General features: G+C 41.9%; 1 protein-coding gene and 1 long non-coding RNA gene across 5 annotated transcripts in view; one reads left to right on the plus strand and one right to left on the minus strand.

Annotated features, from left to right (window-relative positions):
- Positions 1–24,613, plus strand: part of RASGEF1B (RasGEF domain family member 1B) — a 307,416-nt gene that overhangs the window by 222,653 nt on the left and 60,150 nt on the right. Inside the window, exon 1 of one of the 4 annotated variants that reach the window (XM_069485438.1) lies at positions 8,451–8,474. The exons of the other annotated variants lie outside the window; for them this stretch is intronic. The gene's annotated coding sequence lies outside the window, so the exon portion shown is untranslated. Of the gene's footprint in view, positions 1–8,450; positions 8,475–24,613 lie in introns of those variants that run through there. 4 annotated transcript variants of the gene reach the window in all.
- LOC138393896 (uncharacterized) lies at positions 1,272–17,044 on the minus strand. Its single transcript, XR_011235274.1, has 3 exons — positions 16,234–17,044; positions 15,352–16,000; positions 1,272–1,310 (listed from the first exon to the last, which is right to left on the minus strand). It is a non-coding gene; the product is annotated as an uncharacterized lncRNA (long non-coding RNA).

Raw genomic sequence — 24,613 nt, forward strand, 5'->3', positions numbered from 1 at the left:
GCGTTAGCAAAAGTGAAACTTTCACAGGAGAAAAACTTTGAGTGCTTAAATTGGGGAACAAAGGTAGGAAAGGGAGCCCGCTCCCAAACGAACAAGTCAAGCATCCATCCAACTGGACTTGGCTTCAGGGTTTGCTTATTACTCATTTTAAGGAGCATGACTTATTCTGAGATAATACAGGATTTGGGGGTTCTGTGTAAACAAGTCATCCGTGTTGTTACCGTCACCTGGATGCTGGATCCCCCAATTTTATCTTTTCGGGCTGAGCTCTGGCAACAGGATTCGGTCTACCCATGATCTACTCTTTGCAAGCAGCTGGTCGTGACATAGAAAGGACACTAGCAAGTTCTACCAGGCAGTGACAGAACTGGCCATGCAGGAGTAATTTAGCAATTTGTTCGTGTAAGACCTTTATAAGCCTACAACTGACGTAGGACGACCATCCACAGGAAGCAAGGACAGGACGCTTTGGTCCCATTCTTGTCTTGAGGGGCCAGTGTTTCCTGTCACTATGGTATCAGTCTGCAGAGGCACCGTTAACATCACAGCCCTGACACCGGGCCGACACCCAGAAAGAAGCGAGTGTTCTCAAGTGATGAGCAAAGTGAGCAAAAGTTTTAAAAATGACAATAAAAATAAGTTATCCTAACACAGCTCGGGGTGAGTCATCCTAGACAATTGGCAATTGATCCCTGGAAGCAGCACGATATTTTTATTGTCATTGTTTTAGGTGGAAATCATATTAGACAACATAATTTATGCTTCACTTTCTTAAAAAGTATAGTCTGGTTAAATTTGTGTCTTTGTTACTCAGTGTTAACTGGTGTTACAATTATTTTCCTGCACAATTACATAGTGATGGTCCGGGACCTGCCAAAGGGCGTACACCTGTCTGCCTCCACACACAATCCCGACATCAGCTGGGGGTTAAAGGCTTTTGGAGTTTTCTTTTTGTGGTTTTCTGTCCCTTTCCTTGTTCTCGAGCTGTCATTAGCTGCCCCACCTCCCCAACTCCCCACCCTCTGCCCCAACTTGCTGTTTCTAATCTACTAAGGACTCAGAAGTCAAATAACCACGTGCACAAAAATTACAGATAAGGTCACAGGAGACAGGCTGTGACTCCGTCCGTGAGCAAAACACCTGAACTTCAGTGTGTCACCTTTGCCAGCCTCATGTTTCTATTGTGTCATTGTATTTGCAGCGTCAGTTGCGTGCTCATGGTTGTTCTCGTTTTATTTTGTATTCTCATCTACCATCTCGTTCACAGAGAGACCGCCAGGCGAATTCAGGAAAAATGAAGTCCTTTCAACCTAAATTGAGAAAATCTTAGGCCATTGTTAAAGCTTTACTGAACACAGACTTGACAGTGGAAATAATATTTGTGGATAAGGGAGGGAAGATGTTTCCCACAAAATCGAAACACAATTATTGCTCTGAAAACTCTAATTCATGGCTATTTTACAAAATTTTACAAATACAGAAAAACAAAAAAATCTCAGAAAGATTACTGAAGATACCAACTATTAGTATGAAGGTCTTTCAGGAACCACCATTTAAGTGATTGCTGGTTTTCTTTTACACAGGAGTAATGAGTCAGGGGAATCTCAGGGCTATAGTCATTTCGTATCCATGACACAAGTTTGTAATGTCGCTACTTTATACATCATAAATATTTTTGCCTTACTACATAATCTCCATTAATAGTTCAATTATTGTATACTATATTGAATGGATGTACTTTAATGTGCATATTTATCAATTATTTTACGTACCAGTGTATTTATATTTTTCTGTTTATTTTATGCATTTACATACTTTAATATTTTAACATAATTGCTCTCTTATCCAATGGTTAAAATTTTTCTTTAATATTTTATTCTGTTGGTTTTAACCATACTACCCAAGATAAATTTGTTTTTCTGTCAAAACATATTTTACAAAGATATGAACTAAAAAAAAAACAGAATTCATTTGGATGGGAACTTTCTTGACGGCAAACTCTGTGAAAATACACTAATCAAAGACATCTGAGGCTGCTTGGCTCACTCAGATGTCAAAAAGTATTTTCTCTTTTGCTCATCTTGCTTATTTTAAACTCTGTCTTCCTTTCCTCATTCAAAATACTGATTTTTTTAAAGGCCCCTCCTTTTCTGACTCTCTTGTATTCTCCAAATTATAAATAAAATCTTTTGACTCCTTTTGAAGTATCAGTAACTCAATCCTCATGCTTAAAGTATATTATTTTTATGTTTTTTGGGAATAGAAAATATTACTTCACAGCTTCCAAATAGATAGAATTACTGTTTTAGAATTTCCTTGCTAGACGGACATCTACTTGCTTACCGTTGATCTTCCTCACAGATACCTTGAGAAAGAAAATAGAGCTTTATTCCTCCGCTTCTGAAGTACATGGAAAAGATAGCAAGGAATTTAAAATCAGATTATATCACTTATCAAATTTATTAGACTTTCTTAGTTGTAACCCTCTAGCATGAATTGCTGCAAGACAAGAAACTTCCATTTGGAAACTCAATAATGGATTTCAAGTACCTGAGTCAGGTATGACACCTCTTCCAAAATGCAAGGCATCCTTGAGAAAGAGTATAAATAAATGCAAGAAGTTAAAGTAACATCACCCGTCTGACATCTGAGATTTTAGTCATCTCGGATCTATCAGTAACAGACTTTTTGAACTTGGACTATTGACTAGCTTTGTCCAGGCCTTGGTTTTTTCATTTGTAAAACAAAACGGTTGCATGATGAAATCTCAGAGAATCACAGAACACTCTCCCCTAACGGGATCTCAAGGAACGTCAGCATTAGAAGGTTGATCTGAAAAGCTAAGGGCTAAGAACAGCCTTCAGTTAAGACGATGACTCTACTACCTATGGAGGTTGGAGGGGAAAAAAAAAATCGTTTCCCATTTTCATTATTACAGCTGCTGGTTTCGTTTCCTCCTCTGTAGGAACCCCTGCTCTGACGCAGGAGGAGGACGCTTGAAATAGAAGCGAAAGCAGAAACCCCAGGCCATGTAGGAAACGCAGAGCGAGCCTGTAGCCTGCAGGGAGGGAGGCCCAGCTATTTATTGTTCTGAGTGATTTGGAAGGAAAGGTATTTAACAGTGTCCACTTCCCCAGATAATTCCTTCCTTCAGGGATTGTTCTGCCCAAAAGATACTAAATTGGAGTCAAAATTTCCAGGTAGAACCTCCCCAGGAATTTTCTTACGATCGAAGTAAATGTTTGCACCAACTGTCAGAGGTCCATGGGAATTTTTTGTTGTAAATTTCTACCAATTTTACTAATAAAACAGGTGGCCAACCGGTGGACAAGCTCTTGAATGAGGCTGGCAGTAGAGATGGCTTGTAAAGAGAACAGATTCTCCAAAGATTGATTTATGAGTAGCCACTCAAGCCCATGCACAGGACAACTTTACTTTGCCCAGTGCGTGTTTGCTGTGGTCATGGACATGCTAATCCCGAGGGCCAAAGACTCTGCCCCAAATTCAGCATCTCCCTGCACCGTTGCTCATGCTCCAGGCTATTTGCAGTAGCCACAGACACCTCCAAGGCTGGGTCTCGAATAGCATTTTAACATCTTTTTTGATCACAACTCACAATAGAAGCACATTTGAAACGCGGACCAGTACTCCCATATGTGAACGTATGCGTGTATGCATATAAGCAAATACGTCCTGAAAAAGTCTCAGGAAATGATATGCTCACCATATGGGAAGCAGTCTGAGCTTTTCTATTTTAGTCTGTGTTGCTTTCTTTGTTAAGAGGCTGTGACGACCCACTATATTAACTGTGCAATTCACAAATAGGTTTCGGTCCACATTGGCCTACATTAATAATAGTATGACAGTAATAATAATATAATAACCATAAATGATAATAATAAAAAGCTCCAATAGAACTTTGAGCCTTTTTAAGAAGAATCAGTAATTTAGGTGACCTTGAGTGTATGTAAAGAACTATCTTATAGTACGTGAAAATTTTCTGAGATGACAGTTACTAAAATTGTGACAACCACTTTAGAGATACTTTGTCTCGTTTCACCTGTGCTCCTGACTCATCTAGCTACTGTTGCCTTGGTTGTTGGAAAGATCTGCTTCTTTTATATGCTCTGACACTAACCAGCCTCGAGAGTTAAAAGGGAACTCAAATGTACAACACACCATTGCTTTATGAGCTGCTAAGAGAGAAAAAAAAAATGCTGCGAATTATAAATGTAAAATGCCATGAAATTCTGACGTTTAACAGACATGGCAAAATGTGTAAAAAACATACATCTTAAAACCAACACTGAACTAATGACTCACCTGGGGGCTTGCCTTAAGCCTGCTAGACCCCCTGCTTTTCCCTTGGTAGGACCGATGGGGTTTTCTTATCTATAGGGAAAATTATCTAAGATTGTATTTTATGAACTCTGTGCAATTTTATAGAATTATAAATTCAGAAGACATCCGTAGTGACAATCTGCCTCGTGTTGCAGTTGAAGAATCTGATACCCAGAGAGCTGATGGGACTTGATAGTATAACAAAGGAGAGACAAAAAGAAGTTTAAAGAAAGAGAAGGAAAAAAGAGATCCAGATTGTCGGGCTAGAACGGAGAAGTAGGAGCCCAGAGAAAATCAAGAGTAGGACCCAGGCCCGGTGCGGTGGCTCATGCCTGTAATCCCAGCACTCTGGGAGGCCGAAGCCAGAGGACCACTTGAGCCAGGAGTTGGCGGTTGCAGTGAGCTATGTCAGGCCACTGCACTTTAGCCAGGGCAACACAGCAAGACCCTTGTCTCAAAAAAAAAAAAAAAAAAAAAGTAGAACCCAAAGCCTCTGGTCCATTAGTTCCATAGCTTCCATAGACTCAGGTTTTTAATATGGCATTGGTTATGTCAAAACCAAGGTCATAAAAAAGGGGGTGTATAAAAAAGGGTGTTCTATATTTTGAATTCAGTATGTCCATGCTGTGGAGGGCCAGAAACTGTCATTCTCAAACATCGTTTTAAGCATGATCATTTTCCCTTCTCAGGATCTCAGGAGCTACTTTGGTTTCAAACCAATTATTTATTTTCTGTCAGTTGATCAGGATCTTCCACTGTCATCTTAATCTGCTTATTTATTGTTTGTATCCCACGCGCTCCCCGTAAGAACTAGCTGGATGGGCCTTTCCACCCGTTGGACTAATCCGATCACTTTATCTTCACGCTCGTTGTCTCTGGACGGAGTCCCAAGCGGCCGTGCGGGCCTGTCCCCTGGCTGTCACCCACGCGTGGTGGGGAAGCTTCCCTTCCGTGACCTGACAGATGTTCCTCACTGCCGGTTCCTGTTTATAAGTCCCGCATCTGCCCCCTCTGGAAAACAATCTTTGGCGAACCTAGTTCTGCGGTCCGTGCATGTTCCAAACGGAATCTCCATTCCTTTCCTTCTTCCCCCGTGGTTGGCTTGCAAGCTGCTTTCTAGCTGCCCTCAGGTAGGGTCACCCGTGTCCCATTCCCTCCCGGGTACCGCTTTGGAGCGCTGCCCGTGGCTTCGAGGATGCTGCCCAGCCTGAAACGTCCCCTGATGGACGCAGGCGGCCCTGTCCCCAAGGAGCTCGGCGCTTAGCAGGTAGGAGTGTTCACAGGTACACACGCTCAGTCCCTGCCGAGCTATGGCACCGTGTGAACAAAACAGAGCTGTGTTGATGCTCACGTTTCCTTCTCACCTGGCCTGAGAGCTACTGGAGCTTCGGTGCCCAGGATGCTTTGGCACCTGGGGTGGCGCTGGCGGCTGTGATCTGTGCTCGGTTTACAGTGTCCTAGAAAAACAAGAAGCAAATAAATTTGAAAGAAAGGCCACGTCCACCGCTGGCGAGAATGACACTTCGTGGGGACAGTGAGCAAACAGAGCCAAAGTCGTTCCTCCGGGACATTAGAAGTTATTCTTAGAGTCAGGTCGCTCTTCAGAGCTCATCTTTGGTGGGGAATAAGTCGTATAAGCTTGTTAGCAATATTTTAGGGAAAAAAAACCGTCTTCTAAAAGGTCAGAGCCAGCTGGAATCTGTTTCAAAGACTCATCAGGCAGCCTCAGAAGCGCGGTTTCTCTCTCTCATGCTGCAGAGGTTTTACCGCCGCTGTGATATTGTCTGGTTTGGAAAACTCTTGTTCTGTTGCTTTGCTAATTTTGTCTTGGTTTTTTTATCCTTTAAGACTAGTTATTCATGTGTTAGCTTTCATGAAGTTCTATCAGTTCATTTCAGCTCACTTTGCTCTCTGGGTTGCGTGTACGCCCCCTGACGATGTTTGCAGAGCCAGGGAGGAGAGCCTCTTAAGGAAAGAGAAGGAAGTTGGCATTTATTTTCATGGATTCAGTGAAAAACCTGAACATCGGTCCATTTGCATTCTGGGATTCATAATCATATCGAGAGGTCTCCTTGTGTCTTGGACGACACAGAAAGGACATCTCTGGGCAGATCATTGGTAGAACCCAAAGATGAATCATGGTAGAGGGTCTCACTGTCCTGCCCTGCTAGAGGTGAGGCCTGGTAGAAGCTGAATGGACGCTGGAGTCAGGAATGTCCACGGGATGCCACGTGCATTGTGAGGATGACGCAAAAGGGATCGGGAGCTTGAGTTAACCTCCGCTGCTGTTTTCCCCCAGGGCAGGGTTGGGCAGGTACCTCACCTGTCAACCAGGATTAATGGAAGGCACATAGTCAATGCTTTTAAATGTTGGTTATTGCTAGTGTTACTTGCAGGCTATTTTATAAGATTATTACAATAATAATTTTTCATTAGTATCTCTCATTATTCACTGATTTAAGTTTGAAAAATAGTCGATAGCCCATGGGACTTGAGCATCAGCATTGACATTGGAAATTTAGGATTTTTTTTTTTTTATGTAATTTGTTTTGTTTTGATTTTTATTCGGGATTTACTGCTGGCTCTCCCTATGCCAGGCACTAGTATTGTTACCAAGTTGAATCACTGGTGGATCCGGAGTACCGTTATTGATATTCAACAGAGGTTCTTGTATGTGGAGTTCTGTGTAAAGTTCTCTGGGAGTTTTTTTGGCTGAATCAATTACTTTTGAAAACTTTATTGATCCAGGAAAAACCTGAGCTGGGGAGAAGACATGCTTAAATGATTCATAGATCTAAGGAACAGCTTCCAAATTATTCCGTGATATGTAGAAAGAGTGTTCTTCTGAAGTCAGCAGAAAACAAGTGGGGTTTATTCCAAAAACTGTAGCCATGACTTTAGGCCATGAGGGGTTACACCAAGGTTCTGCGTCTAGATTCACAGTCGTGGGGCAGGTTCTGTAAGCAGCAAGTCTATTTAAAAGAACGTAACATTTTGCAAAGTCGTTCACAATTTAAATGTAAAGATAGATTTCAAAATGAAGAAAATCTAGATGTATAAATATTAAAATGTAAAGAGGGAGTGTGAGATTGCAGGTGGTTTTTATTTTATTTATGATTCTAATTTTTTCACAGTAAGCATGTATCTTACATAATAAGATAAAGTCATATAAAAAAGTGAACGCAGCTGAAAATTTATCAGAATGGAGTTCAGGGACTTTTATATCAATTCTCATTACCTGGTATCAAGTCATCTCAACTGCTGATATAACCATGAAATGAAAAGTGGATTATATTTAAAATGTCCAGGGCTTAAATACCCCTAGAAAACTTCAGTCTTTGAAGCCATACGCATAAATATTTGAGAGAGTAAGATAGATGTCTATAGCATTTGTTTCCTATTCATATAGAAAAAGCATCTTCTATGGAATATTTTCGAAGGTCATTTTCTGGATCATGGAGACCCACACACATTTCTCTGTACTTCAGTAAAAGCAGTGATTAGAAACTGTGTTGCTTATTCATTAAAATTATCATGCTACCATTAAGAAAGGAATAGTCTGCTTGTCATTGCAAAGGAGTGGCGCAGAAGCCTCTTAGTAAAGAACTGGTTTATCCCAGAGGGCTAGATGCAATGAACGAACAGAATTTTACAAAAAAAAAAAAAAAAAAAAAATTCATACAAATTAAGGTTGAGCATATGCAGCAGAAACTTTCAGAAAACGAGTAAGCTCGTCTTGCCTTCCAAAGTTAAATTCTTAGTGGTTAGAATTCAGGAAATAAATAGAAAGGCTTGCTGAATAACTGCTTACCACGAAGGGACAAAGCATGCCAAACGTCAGACCACAGAGTCACACAGAACTCGACTCCTTCCTAAACCAGGACAGATAAAGTTGATATAATAAAGAATGCTTTGTGTTTTAGATTTTGGTTTAGATTTTGAGTGGCAGGCTAAAATGTCTCTTTCTCAAAATGAAGCCAAGCAATCTCGAAGCTGAACTCTGTTGGCAAGAAGCCATTAGACATTGAACTTTCGGTTAGACCCTAGTTAAACAAGAACTCTAGGTTAGAGAAAGAAAACCCAGGGGTAGCTACCTGGAGAAACACATCCAGCCATTCCACACCTGCTAGTGGGTGAGCCTTACCCCTTGTTGATTTTAAGTTTGTTCTGATTGAGGACAAGGGAGTCTGCTGGGTGTGCCAGGGAAATGTGGTATGATATAAGTTTGTTCGTTTTTTGTGGCTGTTCCTTTCAGGAATGAGTCTTTCCTGATGGAGGAAGTAGAGCATAGGTTAGTTGTATAGTTCTTCACTCTAATAAAGTTTTGTGATTTGTCTCTACCTTTTCCTGCCATTCTAAACATTGCTTGTCTTAAATGACAAACTATATGTTCTGTGAGTTAGTGATCTTTCTTAGTAATTCATGGAGTGCTACTCAGCCATAAAAAGGAATGAATTTTATATATATATATATATATATATATATATCACATATTGTTAATCCACTCATGAATCAGTGGGCAGTTGGGTTGATTCAACATCTTTGCAATTATAAATTGTGCTGCAATAAATATTTGAGTGTAGGTGTCATCGATAAAATGACTTATTTTCCTTTGGATAGATACCCAATAGTGGGATTGCTGGATTAAATGGAAGGTCTACTTTTTAGTTCTTTGAGAAGTCTCCATGCTGTTTTTCATAGAGGTTTTACTAGTTTGCAGTCCCACCAACAGTACAGTTTGAAGTTCCTTTTTCTCTGCATCCATGCCAGCATCTATTGTTTTTGGACTTTTTAGTAAGAGCCATTCTGACAGGGGAAGTTGATATCTCCTTGTGGTTTTAATTTGCATTTCCCTGATGATTAGTGATGTTGAGCATTTTTTCATATGTTTATTGGCCATTTGTCTATCTTCTTTTGAACAGCTTCTGTTCGTGTCTTTTTTAATAAGGTTGTTTGTTTTTTTCTTGCTGATTTGTTTGAGTTCTTTGTAGATTCTGGATTTTAGCCCTTTATCGATATTAGCAGAATTTCTATTGGTGCAAAGTCTTTCCCAAATATTTTTAAATCCAGGAGTGTCCCACTGTTGTTTTGTTTTGTTTTGTTTTGTTTTTTTGGCCCAGAAACACGGTCATTTGATCATTATAAAATTTAACCTCAATAAAAAAAGGAATTGCTAACATATATTATCAATGCTGTTAAATATCTAGCTGTGTGATTTTTGTTTTAAGAATAGATTCTGGATTGTCTGTCAAAGAAATATTTATTTAGCATCTGTTATTGGCCAGTTAGTGGGGAATTCTGATCTCAAGGCGTTTAGAATCCTGTAGGGGAAACAGACAAGAGACAATAGGAATTCAATATGGTAAGTGTGAAATTCAAGCATAAGGGTAATACACTACAATAAACAGTAATTTATGGGCCCATTTTTCTGAAGTGTATAAGGTTAGACTAACCTCAAGGCTGGCTAGATCTAGTGGCTCAAATAATGTTAGTATGACCCAGGGTGTCTTTTTCTGTCCATTGCTCAGCTTCGCTTTCTTGGTGATGGTGTCAATTCTTGGGCATCAGATTGGTTCCAACAGCCCAAGCTGACTCTTGCCAAAATAGAAGCCCCAACTTACTAGTTCCCACAAAAGTCCCAGGGCTGGCACTGATTGACACTTCTTGGGTCACCTGTCTGCTCCTGACGCAAACACTGTGGTTCCCGTGATGATACCCCTTTTATTGGCTACCTAATCATACAGACGGAGTCAGGGATAGATGAGTCTCCAAGGAAAACTCAGGGTGCTGCTAGGAGGAGAAGCAACAGATGTCCCCCATACACGATCCCCAATTATATTAAACATGCGTTCCCATAAACATAAGATTCAGTGACTTCTTTTGTCTATATCAATTTCTACTTTATACCAACTATATCTGTTCTCTACTTGAATACAGTATGTAGGGAGAGGTCTATACTAGGTTATTCAAGGTGAACACACAGAATCACTTAGTGACACTGACGTCCATCAGAAAGCTGAGCAATATTCAAACGTACCACTGAAGAGCCCAAGGCATGAGCAGGTAAGGTTGAAAATAAGAGACTGCATTGAAAGTTAAGTGGAATAAGGAAAAGGAAAGAAAAGCAATGTAAAAAGAGAAGAAGCATGGCGGAATCAAGTAGAGCATACTCCGAAATCTTTCCATCTATTGATATTTAGGAACTGCCTCTATGAATGGTTATAGAGATTTGTCCCACCTGTCCAGAAAAATAGTATCGATCCAATGAGCTACAATGACTTCCACGTAATGAAAAAATGGTAAACTAAAATATTTTAATTCTTTAGTTTTTATCTCAGATAACTGAATAATGAAACAAATTTTTAAAAACTTTGAAATTAATCCTTTCTGTTTGTAGAAAGTTGTTTGTTTGATCTTCCAAAATGTTGCTGGCATGATGCTTCGACCTGGCAGGCCAGTTACATAAGCAGGAAATAGTTTATCAGTAAACACGGAACTGTGTTTTTCCACAGGACCGAGATGTTCCAGTGGTTTCCCAGTAAAGGAGTTGACTTTATTAAAGATCTATTTTCTTAACCCAAAGGTCATTCCTGGCCAGTGCTACTATGAGAATGCCATAACTAAACCAGAATGTAAGCCCATTAAACAAATACTGTAATAGAAATTCAGGCCTGGAAAAGTCATGTGTAATATCAAAAAAGTAAGCCTAAGTACTTATCGTCTTTTGTATGTTCACAAGTCTTTCCAATTTAGGACTGTCTAATGACTATACTAAAATTATTTGATCCTTCTCCCTACACTTCACACACTTTACGTGTCTGTTATAGCACCTACCATGTTGCATTTTTACAAAATGTGTTATGCCCACTTTGTGGAAAAGGATTTATGGCAGGTGCCATTTGCCTGTTTACACGTTATACGTCTGCCTTTATGCCTTGACTGTGAGCTCTTTAAGGGCAGGGGCTAAATTTTTTTTTAGAGAATGAGTCTTGCTCTGTCATCCAGGCTGGAGTACACTGATGCGATCATAGCTCACCACAACTTTGTTCTTCTGTGCTCAAGCGAGCCTCCAGCCTCATCCTCCAGAGCAGCTGGAACCACAGGCACGTGCCACCATGCCCGGCTTAACATTTATTTATCAATTTAGTGCCTGCAAGAGGACTAAATAAACGCTGAGTAAAATAAAGAATGAATAGATGAATTAATAGACTCTTCCATTTCAGTGACTTTCTGAATTCCTGTGTATCTTCTTTGTTGGTTTCACATTTCAAAGCTCAATTTCCCCCGTATTAGGCTGGGCGCGGTGGCTCATGCCTGTAATCCCAGCACTCTGGGAGGCCGAGGTGGGAGGATCGCTCGAGGTCAGGAGTTCGAGACCAGCCTGAGCAAGAGCGAGACCCCGTCTCTACTAAAAATAGAAAGAAATTAGCTGGACAACTAAAAATATATAGAAAAAATGAGCCAGGCATAGTGGCGCATGCCTGTAGTCCCAGCTACTCGGGAGTCTGAGGCAGGAGGATTGCTTGAGCCCAGGAGTCTGAGGTTGCTGTGAGCGAGGCTGACGCCACGGCACTCTAGCCCGGGCAACAGAGCGAGACTCTGTCTAAAAAAAAAAAAAAAAAAAAAATTCCCCCGTATTTACCTGCTCACAAAATTAGATTGTGATTTGTGCGGAGCGTGGGGAGGACAGCCTGGGCCCCGGCCAGCTCCGCTGCTGGAGAACAGGCATGGCTGCTGACGTCTGGTTAACTCGCAGGAAAGACTCAGCAGTTATCTTTTGTCTTGGGTGAAAAAGAGACTTCTGGGTGCAAAAACTCTATGTTTCCTGTTAGGATTAGATATCTATGGGTTTGTTTGGCAAATGCTTGGTCTGCTGCAAAGATTTTCAGGGAGGAAGGGGGCTGGAGTATCTTCTGGAAGAGACTGAATTCCACAGGAGAATAGCCAAGCGTGGCAGGCCGTGTGTGTGCGATGGTGCATCCGTTTTCACTTTGGAAGGAAAAGGCTTCTGTGCACCAGCAGGGCTGCCGCTTGGGGTGTCTTCTGTGCCTGCCCCGCGAGGCTCAGGAAAGGCAGAGAGATGACATGCCAGAGCTGGAAGAGCTCTCTCAATCAACTTTCCTGGCTGCCTCCAATGACTCTCTTTTTCTTCTTCTTTCCATACTCTGTTCTTTCTATTTTCCTAATAGTTTCAGCCAGTAGTTCTTAATTAGCCGATAGTTTCTCCTCTCTCTCTCGTATCCCTTATTTGTGTCTTGGAAGACCCCTCGTCCCCCACATCTACGTGGCTGAATCCTTTAGCTCTTCCAAGGTTTTGCTCAACGGTCTCCTCAAGGAAGCCTTCCTTAACCACACTGTTTAAATTTTTGGAAGCAACCCTCTCTCCTAATCCCCTGTCTTTTGATAACTTCTATCATCCTCTAGCAGCTTTTACATGTCTACAGTGCTTATTGTTTTTTGTCTCTCTCCGCTGGGAAACTGTGTGTAGCCCCAGTGCCCACGGCAGTGCCTGCCGCATAGTAGGGCTTCAGACGCATTTGCTGAATGAACTAAATAGGCACCTTTTTCTCAACCCTTGATTAGCCTGAACCTCTTCATTCACAGCTATTCTCTTCCCGCAAACCAGAAGGCAGGAATAGATTTAAAGATTCTCCCTTGCTCCTTCCACCACCCAGACAAAACTGTATGATGCCATTTTTCTAATACCCCGTGACTTAAAGGACATGCTTGTACCACACATACTTCCTAAGTTCTTTTTTTTTTTTATTTCATCTTATTATGGGGGATAGAGAATTGCAGGTTACATACGTTGCCCATGTACCGCCTTTCCCCCCAAGTCAGAGCTCCAGGCGTGTCTGTTCCCCAGACAGTGCGCATTGCACTCATCATGTAGGTTCTTAATTAAGCCATGTGAACACAGGAATCGTGCTTTGTGGATTCCATGTCCTGTACTCAGTAAATACTTTGTTATGAGAGCCGTAAGAATGAAGGCCAGTGGCAATGAAGGTGGGTAAAGGTGTGGGTGAAATATCCACTTTCTATTCCCCAAGCCATTCATTCCTAGCTTCATTCTGTCTGCCAGTCACTGTAAAAATAATAGCACATGAAAAGCGGATTTGTCGCGTAATCTAGCAGAGGGAACTCCTTATGAATTTGCACCTTGGCCTTTCATGATACTCAACATGGTTAGTCAAGGCTCTGAAGGATCTCAGAGTGCCTCTGAGTCATTACATGGTAAATTTTCAATAGCATTTGAAGTCTCATCTTAGTTACTGGATATTTATTGGTTATCTATGCCCTGTATACACCGTTCCTCTCTAGGAGCCAGAATATTCCAACCAATCAATCCAGCAGGAAGTCTCTATTAAATAATTCACATGGGTTTGTCGTAGTATTGTTTGATTAACCAGAACATGGCACCTCTGAGCACACTAAATGCTGAGAACTTACTGTCTTAGTCACCGTGAAATATCTGTTAGTTGGAAATGACTTTTACACAGATGCCACGAAATGGCTGAAGAACAGCGAGTGCGGACTGGTTAACACTCACCTCCGTTCTCGTACCTTCCTGACGCTACCTCTTCTGAAGGCGTTCGTTACACCTCCGTTCTCGTCGTGATTATTCACGTTGAAAATTTAATTGTTTTTTCCCTTCTTGCAGTGAAACATGGTAGACAATTTTATCTGACATATTTTATGTGCCTTTTTTCCTCCCTTTTATATTACATGTTAATAAAAGAGCAATTAGGAATTATTGGGTGAAGGGGAGAAGAATTAATTTCCAATTGTTTCACATATTTCATCATTAAAGGTAACCACTGTTAATTTTAGGATATCTATTTTTTCATGGTTTTTTGGTTTTTTTTGTTTTTATACACACTCGTACAGACACACAACAGTGATCTGAAACTGTCCATAGTGGTGAACTAGAAAAAGAACAGCCCAACCCTATATAAAAGTGACATCTATTAAAAACATACCAAAAAAGAAAAAGAAAGAAAACCCAGCCTCTAGGGTGAAGGTTAACAACTGAACTGTCGCTTAGTGTTGGTGATTTGCTTTCCCCCAAGCTCAGAACTTTCAGGGAATTAGTTTATGATCCAGGCAGCTTTCTGGCGGGGGGCGGGGAGCCCGGCTAGCCCTAATTATTGCATTTGTTTCACATCCCCCCTTAAACAGCCGACCTTCCCCTAATGGGTCTGGGCTCCGGCTGCCGCAGCTTGAACTGGCTGAGCTGTTCTTTCTCTAAATGGCCTTTTGTGTGCGGATAATGACCCCACTCTCGTGAATAGGGTTTCTCCCCACACGCTGCAGCTAAATGCATCATTGAGAAAAACAAAGCAAAGAGAAACTGCAGTAAAATGGTACATAATGGCCTCCCGGGGTGGGGGCAGGCTGGGCTCTCAGACTTCACACTTTTTCCTTCTTTGAAAGTTTCATGCAGAATAATATTTTGTGCACTGTGGGATTCGGGCCGTGCTCTGGTCTGTGGTTTGAGAGACAAGCTGTCACAGGGCTGAGGGTCGCCTGGGTCTTGGGAGCAGAAACACGGCTCTGCTTCTTCATCCAGTTGATGGATATGAACTTCTTGGTTGACTCCAGACTCCAGAGGGCCTTTGGCCATTCTTGTCTTGTGCAACGATTCTGTTGTGATCTCTGAATTTGCCTCATCCGTGGTGCTGGGGAGCCCTCGTGACACCCATCTGCTGACACTGCTTGGTGTATCAAGATTTAGAATAACTGAAAGAGTGGGACTGGCATGTTCCTAACACTGAGAAACGACAAATGCCTGAGGGGTGGGCACCCCAGTTACCTGGATTTGATTCGTACACATTGGATGCCTGTATCCAAACATCACATATATCCTAAAATATGTACAACTATTATGTACCCACAGTAATTAAAAATGTTTAAAAATTCTGAACTATCAGAATAAATGTTTGTTTCTATAATAATGGCAAGAGCGATGGTGTCAACGTTTACAAAACTTTAAGGCAGATTTCGACTCACCTGTTTTACATTTCAAAGTAGTGAAGGGTGTATCGAGGTATCTCTGTAGTCCCCATGCTTTCTGTTCTCTCCATCTGACTTAAAATTAAAACAAGGCAATTTTAAGGTCTAAAGACCACATGTGTCAGTGTCCAGAAGCCTCCGTACCTAGTCTAATTCACATCCGTTCTCAGCTCCTTCTTTTTATTCCCCTCCTTTAGGTGAGAGCACTTTGTGAATTATTAGACAGTCAGTATTTATTCAATGTCTAATAATTGACATACATGATCATTAATGCTTCTCACCTGTACCGAATTCCCTCCACTGCACTGTGTTTACTTGGTCCTGACTAATTCCAGCCATTTCGTTTCTCCTACCTCATCCCCGGGGTATTTTAATAGTTTCCTTTAATGAAGTAATGACCCATAATGGGTTAATAAAGCGCAGTTAGGGATGCTGGGTGCAGCCCTTTGAAGATCTGTAAGGCGATTTATTCACTGTAAGGTGATTTATTCAGTCCTCTTTCTGAGTGCCTCATCTTAAAGAAGGGGTAAAAAAAAAATACTTATCTTTTTTATTCAAACCCATGAAGATATAGGTGTGGCGTGCGTGCGATGTGTGCGTTTAATATTTGTACGTCCTCTGCATAGCAAGGTAGGAAGAACTGGCACTGAAACATGAACAGAGGAAGCTGAGATTACTTCCGACTAACGACTTTGTAAAGAAAGACAAATATTAGCAATTACTGTATGTCGACTGAATGTTAATTGAATACGATCATTTCTGCTTCATTACAAGAAATTTTGAACAGGCCTTAAATGTGTTACGCTTTTATAAAATGCTGTTCCTTTTAAAAATCAAAGAGAAATGAAGTTTGGAGCAAATTCAGAAGATCAAACTCACTCTCTAGGAAGGGGTAGGCAGCCGTTTACGTCTACTCCTGGTCTTCCCAGAAAACAAGTGCAGCTTTTCCCCGATAGCTGTAGGCTGGGCTGCTGTAGAGGAGCGTGGTACCAAAGAAAAATCCTGGCTGAGTTATAAAATGTGATTTTACACATGCATGAAGTGACTTTTAACTCTATCGAACTCATAGTTTATATGTGAGCTGGTCTCTATGACCCATCTGAGAAGCTGGAAGGAGATTAAAGTTTCCAGTGCTCGGAAGGCCGATATGTTTTAGAGCGACATTCCTCTTCCTGAGTGCTCTTTGTTGGTCTGTAGATGTATCACCATAAGTCGAACCATTTGCTAGCGACCAGGATCAATGCAGATAAGCTCGGAATACCTGCAGAGCAGAAGCTATGCTGCTGTGAAGGCTAAAAGAAAGAAGGGTCACAGACGAGGGGTAGCACATTCACCGTCAGATAGGTCACCCATGAAATAGTGTCACTGTACATCACTTTACCATGTGGAATTCATTCATTCACGTTTTCTGTACTCTTTACTGAGCACCTCTGATTGGCTAGACATGGTCTTAGGGTCCAGGGATATAGAAGGCAAATGACGTAAGTGATCACTACCCTTAGGAGGTCCCACTGCAACAGAAGAGATGGAACTGTAACCAGATTAATTATAAATAACGAAATAATAGCGCTCACCTATTTGTTCCAAGTTCCCGCCACTGTTCTAAGCGATTTAAATGCATTAGCTCATTTAAGCTCACAACCACTCTGTGAGTATTATTATTCCTTTTCTACAAATGATTGAACTAGGGCGCAGAGAGAGTTTTGCACTTGTACAAGGTAATACAGTAGTTAGTGACGGAGCCAGAATTCAAACCCAGAGCCCTGTTCCCCACAACGGCCTCTGACACCATATTCTAAAGAGAGGTATAAAAAAGGCATCAGGAATCCCTGAAGATGGATTAGTGTTGTTTTAAAACCTTTCTTTTATTCTTATTTCCCATAGGTAACTGCTGATGAGAGTTTGATGACTTACATTTTGTCCTTCTATACAATGAGTTTTGCTGCTTTAAAAAAACATCGTTGTGACTATATTGCATAGACACCTTGAGCATCCTTAATCCAAAAAGCCAAAATCAGAAATGCTCCAAAATCCCAAACTTTGTGAGTCCCAACATAATGTCACAAGTGGAAAATTCCCCCCCGACCTCATGTGACAGATCACAGTCGAAATGCAGTCAAAAGTTTGTTTCATGCACAAAATTATTTAAATATTATATAAAATTACCTTCAGGCTGAGTCTAGAAGGTATATGTGAAACATAAATCAATTTTGTGCTTAGACTTGGGTTCTATCTTCAAGATATCTCATAATGTATATGCAAACACTCCAAAATTGAAAAAAAAAACCCTGAAGTTGGAAACACTTCTGGTCCCAAGTATTTCAAGGAATATTCAACCTGTACAATTTTTTTTTTTTTTTTTGAGACAGAGTCTCTCTCTGTTGCCCAGGCTAGAGTGAGTGCCGTGGCGTCAGCCTAGCTCACAGCAACCTCAAACTCCCGAGCTCAAGGGATCCTCCTGTCTCAGCCTCCCGAGTAGCTGGGACTACAGGCATGCACCACCATGCCCGGCTAATTTTTTCTATATATATTTTTAGCTGTCCATATAATTTCTATCTATTTTTAGTAGAGATGGGGTCTCGCTCTTGCTCAGGCTGGTCTCGAACTCCTGAGCTCAAACGATCCGCCCACCTCGGCCTCCCAGAGTGCTAGGATTACAGGCGTGAGCCACCGCGCCCGGCCTAACCTGTACAATTTTTAACATGCCATTTTGAAATCTGTCTGTAGGCCTCAAATATTAGTACATATTGACAGAGAAAGTCCTTGAAAATCATTGCTTAAGGATTCTTCTAGCCCAAGAGATGCTATTTTTTAGATACACTAAAAAAGATAAACTCATTGGAGAATTAGTTATTTACTTGTATGAAGTATCTATTACGATAATAAGCAATTTATCTTTAAGAATCACCATGAAGGTTCACTTATGTATTGAAATGACCGCAAGTATCAGATATCAAAATGACATTTAAAACTTCTACATCTTCTTATTTAACTTGTGCAAGTTAAATTGGTGTGTGAGAGTTGTAAATGCATTTATGAATTTAGAGGTTTCCCCAAATGTTTGTCAAGAAGTCAGAATAATGCCATTAAAAAAAAAAAACTGGGAATGGGGGAGGGGTGCAAAATCATAATTAGAGCCAGTCTTTCCATAAAGCGTGTGTCTGTTGAAACTTTAATGATGGTATCAACAGGAGTAACCCCGTGGGTTACACGTCTCACCTATTAAACAGGCACGTGAAACTCTGGCTGGAAACATAAGGAAGTGGGCGGGGAAAATGTGCTTCAGACTTTTAAACTGCAGCTACTAACTTTTCTATCAGGAGCCAGCTCTTACATTTGAAACTCCAACTGATCCAAGCACATTTTTCAGCTCGCCAACTCATGAGTTTAGAAACGAAGCCCTCCTGTTGTTGCCTGACTTCCTTTCTGCTTCGGTTGTTCTTTCCAACAACACGCTGACACGCCAGAGAAGCGATTTCCAGAAATGCTCTGGTCGCTAAACCGCAGCTGTGTGTTGCGATCACACGTAGGTAGACTTCTCTGGTGTCACCTAAAGCCTCCATAACATCCTGATGTGATTTAAAAGAGGAAAAATCAATGCCTAACGAAGGGAGCTTCCGAGCCTGGGCAGACAAATGCGGAGTAAAATTGCACCATCATGGAATCGTAAGAGGGCTGTAACTCTTGTGATGGTCACAGTCGTTAAAACCTCGCTCTAACATTAGAGAAATTCTTCAACGTAAGACAAGTTTGCTTAAATCTTTATCCAAGATAAGCTTTCATTAAAGCAATACTCTCAGATCTAAGCACTTTACGTAGATTACCTCATTTGATCCACATATCAACACTACGAAGTGGCTTCGATAATTTCCTTCGTCCTATAAATGAGACGGTTGAGGCGCCGACATTTGAAGTGACCAGCTCAGTTTACAGTCAAGGAGGGGCAGGGCTGGGACATGCACACGGGTGGAGCTTCCCACAGCTTTGTGTCTTGCTACTTGCTCATCTAAATTCTTCAATCGATAATTCACTCTACTAACAGCTTATCCATCCGGCTGACAAAAAAATGAGTGAGCCAGAGTGTATCTTCGGAGAGCAGGGAACGAATGAAAATGTTTTTAAACTAGCTTTACGTTTCAGTCCCCCCTGGGGGCTGGTGACTCGGTTTCCTCTCCCCCTCCCATGTCCACTCTCCACCCTTCCTGCCTTGCTCACCTCAGTGCTTGTTGCTTAGTAGATGCTCAGTAAATATTTGATAACGTGATGAATGACCAGTAAACTGGAATGCCCGATACATTTTCTGATGCGGATTTAATTTTGCAGAATGGGGTTTCTATTAGAGAGGAACTAGATAGGCTGAATGACTTAATATTATCCCTGACCCCTCTTAACCATTACGTGTACCTTTCTAAATTATTACACTGGCTTCTATGAACCAGTCTCTCCTGAGCTTAGTGAGTGTGGACCAAACCATCTCTGCAGGTAAATTGGTGAAAGCAATCAGCCCATGTCTTGAAACACACACTCCAGAAAGAAGCGTTCGAGAAGCACAAACAGCCTCACTCACTGCAGGCTGGTGACTCTAGCAGAGCTGCCGGCCCTAAACTTTGTCCCTGGTCCACCCTGGAGAGCGATGACCTCTCCAAACTTCATTCTCTTTCCCAAGAGCTCAAAGGTCAGATTTTATTACTCGGGATAACATTCAAGGCTCTCCTTAAGGTGCTCTTTTTGAGCCGTTTCTCAGTAAACTCTCTGCTCCGAGCAGGTCAATTTATTAAAGACATAAGCTCTGTTCACTCCACCTTCAAATCTTAAGCTATCTTCTTGCCACGAAAGAAGTCTTCCCGGATCTGTTTGTTTTTAAAGTGGTTTGTTTTGCTTATGCCAGTTAAAATCCTATGCATCAGAAAAGCTGAAATAAAACTCATCTTTCCCATCATCTTTCCTGGCACCTGCGGTTCATGCCGTGACGTCTAATAACTGGTCTGTGTGTGCGCTAACTGCCTCCCGGTTGCATTTGATTTGTGCCTCTCGTCTCTCCAAATAGAAGGAATGTTCTTCTGAGACACAGGTGTGGTTTTCTACTCCTTCGTCGTTCCTCGTAATGCCAACCACGGAGCTGGCTGGGCAGGAAGTTGTTCCGAGGCTACCAAGTAAACTAAGTCTCCAGAAAGCATTTTCAAATTGGGAGAGTGAATGCAAAATACCTTCCGTGACGGGTGTGTGTGTGTTGTCTAAAGTGATCCTCACAAAACGCTGCCAGGTGTTCGTTACTAACCTTGTCTTTCAGAGATGAACAAACACAAGTTCACTAAAATGTTCATGGGGCAGCTGAGTGACTCGTCCCATGGCCGGTGTGTGGCAGAGCTGGAATTCGAAACCCGTCTGCTTGATGTCGAAGTTTGTTTCCCCTCTTTGGATTCAATGTTTTACAACGGTGACCAGCTTTAAGACTGAAGAGTATAAAATGTTAGTATGCATCCTTAGTGGCTAATGTGATTAAAAAATTAGTTTTGCCTATAAGATGGCATTACTCTCTTTCTTTTAAGATAAGATTAACATTGCATAGAAGACAGCTTCTCTTATCAGATAAAATATGGAAACATGAGGAGGATCATTAGGGCAATGAAGTCAATAGTTAGGGAACTAAAACCTCGTCCGGCTCCATTAATTCACAAAGAAATCCTGAGTTTAGACAAACTTCGGGCTCCCAGCCTTCTTGCAGTGGGAGTGAGAATAAATCAAGGTGTATTTTTTTAGTGCCTGGAGAAGGGTCTTTCAAAGATCTGGATATTTTTCTCCCTTTCTTTGTTGTTTAACTTTAGATGATAAACTGAGATAGCACAAGTTTGATTTCTAATACATTCCAAAAAAAAAAAAAAAAAATCTGGGCCCAACATGCCAAGAAGGCAAATGGCAAAAAAGCAGATTTTTAAAATTCTTTTTTTTTTTTTTTTTTTGAGACAGAGTCTCGCTCTGTTGCCCAGGCTAGAGTGAGTGCCGTGGCGTCAGCCTAGCTCACAGCAACCTCAAACTCCTGGGCTCAAGCGATCCTCCTGCCTCAGCCTCTCAAGTAGCTGGGACTACAGGCATGCGCCACCATGCCTGGCTGATTTTTTCTCTATATATTTTTAGTTGGCCAGATAATTTCTTTCTATTTTTAGTAGAGACGGGGGTCTCGCTCTTGCTCAGGCTGGTCTCGAACTGCTGACCTTGAGCGATCCTCCCACCTCGGCCTCCCAGAGTGCTAGGATTCCAGGCGTGAGCCACCGCGCCCGGCCTAAAACTCTTTATTAAAGCCCAGATCTTTTTTCACCTATAAGCCTCAACTGCATTCCCCAGTCTCCCTGCTCCTGGCCCCCACCTGCCCCGGAAAGAGAGTGTTCGTTTCATCCTTTTTCTCCCTGTTGAGCTTTTCCTTGCTCTTCTGTTTCTCACTGAGTAAGAGGCGTCCGTGTCGTGTAGCTGGGATGCTGAGTGCAGGGCCTACCGTGTACCCAGAGCTGTGACCCACGGAAGGGAGGAGTCACCCTGTGTCACAGCGGGACACCTCCCCCCTGAGAAACCTTGAGGGGCCTTTTCTGAGATGACTACAGAAAAATACATTTTTTGGACATCTTCCTTGCTATTTATTCCCACCGTTTCTCCCGCCCGTGAGATCCGGAAGCTCACATGCTAAGTCACAGCCCTGCACGTCCTCGAGCTGGCAGACATCATTCTCAGGCTGCTATTGATAAGAGGAAGAGGAAGGACGAGGGGGAGCGAAGGGGCTTTTGGAGGAGGCTGACGCTTTCCTTACGGAGGAAAACCGTTTCCCTTTATTCTAACCCCAGGCTGGGTTTAATTTCAAGCTATTAATTTGAAAGGGCTCATCAGCTGCCACAGGCGTACATACACACTTTGCCAGGACTGCAAAATACCTGCGCTTTCCTAATCAGCCCCAAAGTGATCATGATTTATACGTATAATGTGCACTTAGTCTGAAAAGCCCAGGCACTTTCTGCAAGATGATTTATGGAGATTGTTCCATAGAACTTTCTAGTTCATACTCATGGCGAGGAGGCCTTTGGAGGCTTCCCACATTTTCACGATTGAAAAAGAAAGTGAACACACACATTTTTTTTTTAAAACACATACTCGGCCGGGCGCGGTGGCTCACGCCTATAATCCTAGCACTCTGGGAGGCCGAGGTGGGCGGATCGTTTGAGCTCAGGAGTTCGAGACCAGCCTGAGCCAGAGCGAGACCCCATCTCTACTAAAAATAGAAAGAAATTATATGGACAGCTAAAAATATATATAGAAAAAATTAGCCGGGCATGGTGGCGCATGCCTGTAGTCCCAGCTACTCGGGAGGCTGAGACAGGAGGATCGCTTGAGCCCAGGAGTTTGAGGTTGCTGTGAGCTAGGCTGACGCCACGGCACTCACTCTAGCCTGGGCAACAGAGTGAGACTCTGTCTCAAAAAAAAAAAAATAAATAAATAAAAATAAAACACATACTCTAGGAAGGGATTTTACAATACAAATGTATGGTGGGTGTTTATTTGGACAAGTAGTTTGCTTCGAATGTTTATCATTCTCAATGGGATACAGGTAGAAATGTCCTAGCAGCCCCTAAAGAGGAGTAAGGTTTACACAGCATGACCTCTTATTGCTGCTCTGATACCAAATAGTTACTGGGAAGCAGGGTGGGTTTCTTCATTTAAATGAGAGTTATTTGGTTTGGCTTAATGAAGCAAGAATTAACTGTTAGCTGTATCACTTAGCCCACCACTGTGATCTATCTGTCTTTACTAAGGAACTCTAACACATTCTTGGCAGGTCAGAGCAACCTGTGCATTTGAGGGGATTGGTAGGAAAGAAGACCATTGATTCTAATTGACATGACAGCGGGAATTTGAGCAGAATGCAGTAATCTGCGGTCAAATGTTGCTGCTGTCCCAGTTAGCGTTTGTGTCCTGTCTTCTACCCCAATGGCCGATCACACCGTCACTGACCTTGCAAAGTGGTGTCTTGAGCACCCCATTAAATCCCACTCTGGAGGTTCCATTTCCACCGTGGGGGGGGGCTCTCTTAAGGGAAGACACAACTCCAGCGTCATCAAGTGCCAAACCCAGCCCAGCCACCCCCCTGGTGACCTGCCACTCAAGTCAATTGTAGCGTTGGCCCAACTGAGATTGTGAAATATCTTGGGAACATTATAATCCCAGGGGTGCATGATTGCAAAAAGATCAGTTTGTACTTAAATGAGACTCATCTTTTCCAGAAAGCGTTTCTCAAACTGAAGGTATACTGAATACCGCCATTGAAATATACTTACCATCCAAAAAAAGTAGATTTCTGTGGTCAAATACTTTTATTATCGAGGCCATTATAATAGAAGAGATAGGGACTCATGAGAAACAGAGGGTGTGGGAAACAACAGCGGCAAATGAAGATGAGTTTTTCAAACAGGAATTCTGTTTGTGTCCTGCTTCTGAGTTGTGCTATTTGATTTTAGCACCCACCTCTCCGTGATCTCAGTGTATTTTAGCAAAAACACCCTCTTATCATTTCTGTGTCTCAAGTTCTAAATTTTGTAACTTCCATACTATGCCTTTTCCCAGTAATAAGAGAGAATCCTTTAATTATTTTTTTTAGAGCAGATCTCTGAAACATCATTTTGGTAGAATGATTTTTTTTGTTCCTTTCTATAGATCCTTATTGCTGTTTCCTAACCTAATAGTTTAACAGGGAAAGAAATCTTGGCTGGGCGCGGTGGCTCACGCCTGTAATCCCAGCACTCTCAGAGGCCGAGGCGGGAGGATCATTTGAGCTCAGGAGTTCGAGACCAGCCTGAGCAAGAGTGAGACCCCGTCTCTACTAAAAATAGAAAGAAATTATCTAGACAACTAAAAATATGTAGAAAAAAATTAGCTGGGCATGGTGGCGCATGCCTGTAGTCCCAGCTACTTGGGAGGCTGAGGCAGGAGGATCGCTTGAGCCCAGGAGTTGGAGGTTGCTGTGAGCTAGGCTGACGCCACGGCACTCTAGCCCGGGCAACAGAGCGAGACTCTGTCTAAATAAATAAATAAATCTTATAGTGCCTAGAATAGATAGAAACATGAACATCTTCAGGCCACATCTATTTATGGAATTTGTTTACTACGCAGTATTGGAAATATGGAAAGATAGGCAGAATACTGAATTAATTTGTGTTACATGTCACTAAAGTTGCCAATTTATAAATTGAGTCAGACTTCAGAGGCAATGTTTGCCCAG

Source organism: Eulemur rufifrons, chromosome 13 (assembly GCF_041146395.1).
Source record: "Eulemur rufifrons isolate Redbay chromosome 13, OSU_ERuf_1, whole genome shotgun sequence".
NCBI lineage: Eukaryota > Metazoa > Chordata > Mammalia > Primates > Lemuridae > Eulemur > Eulemur rufifrons.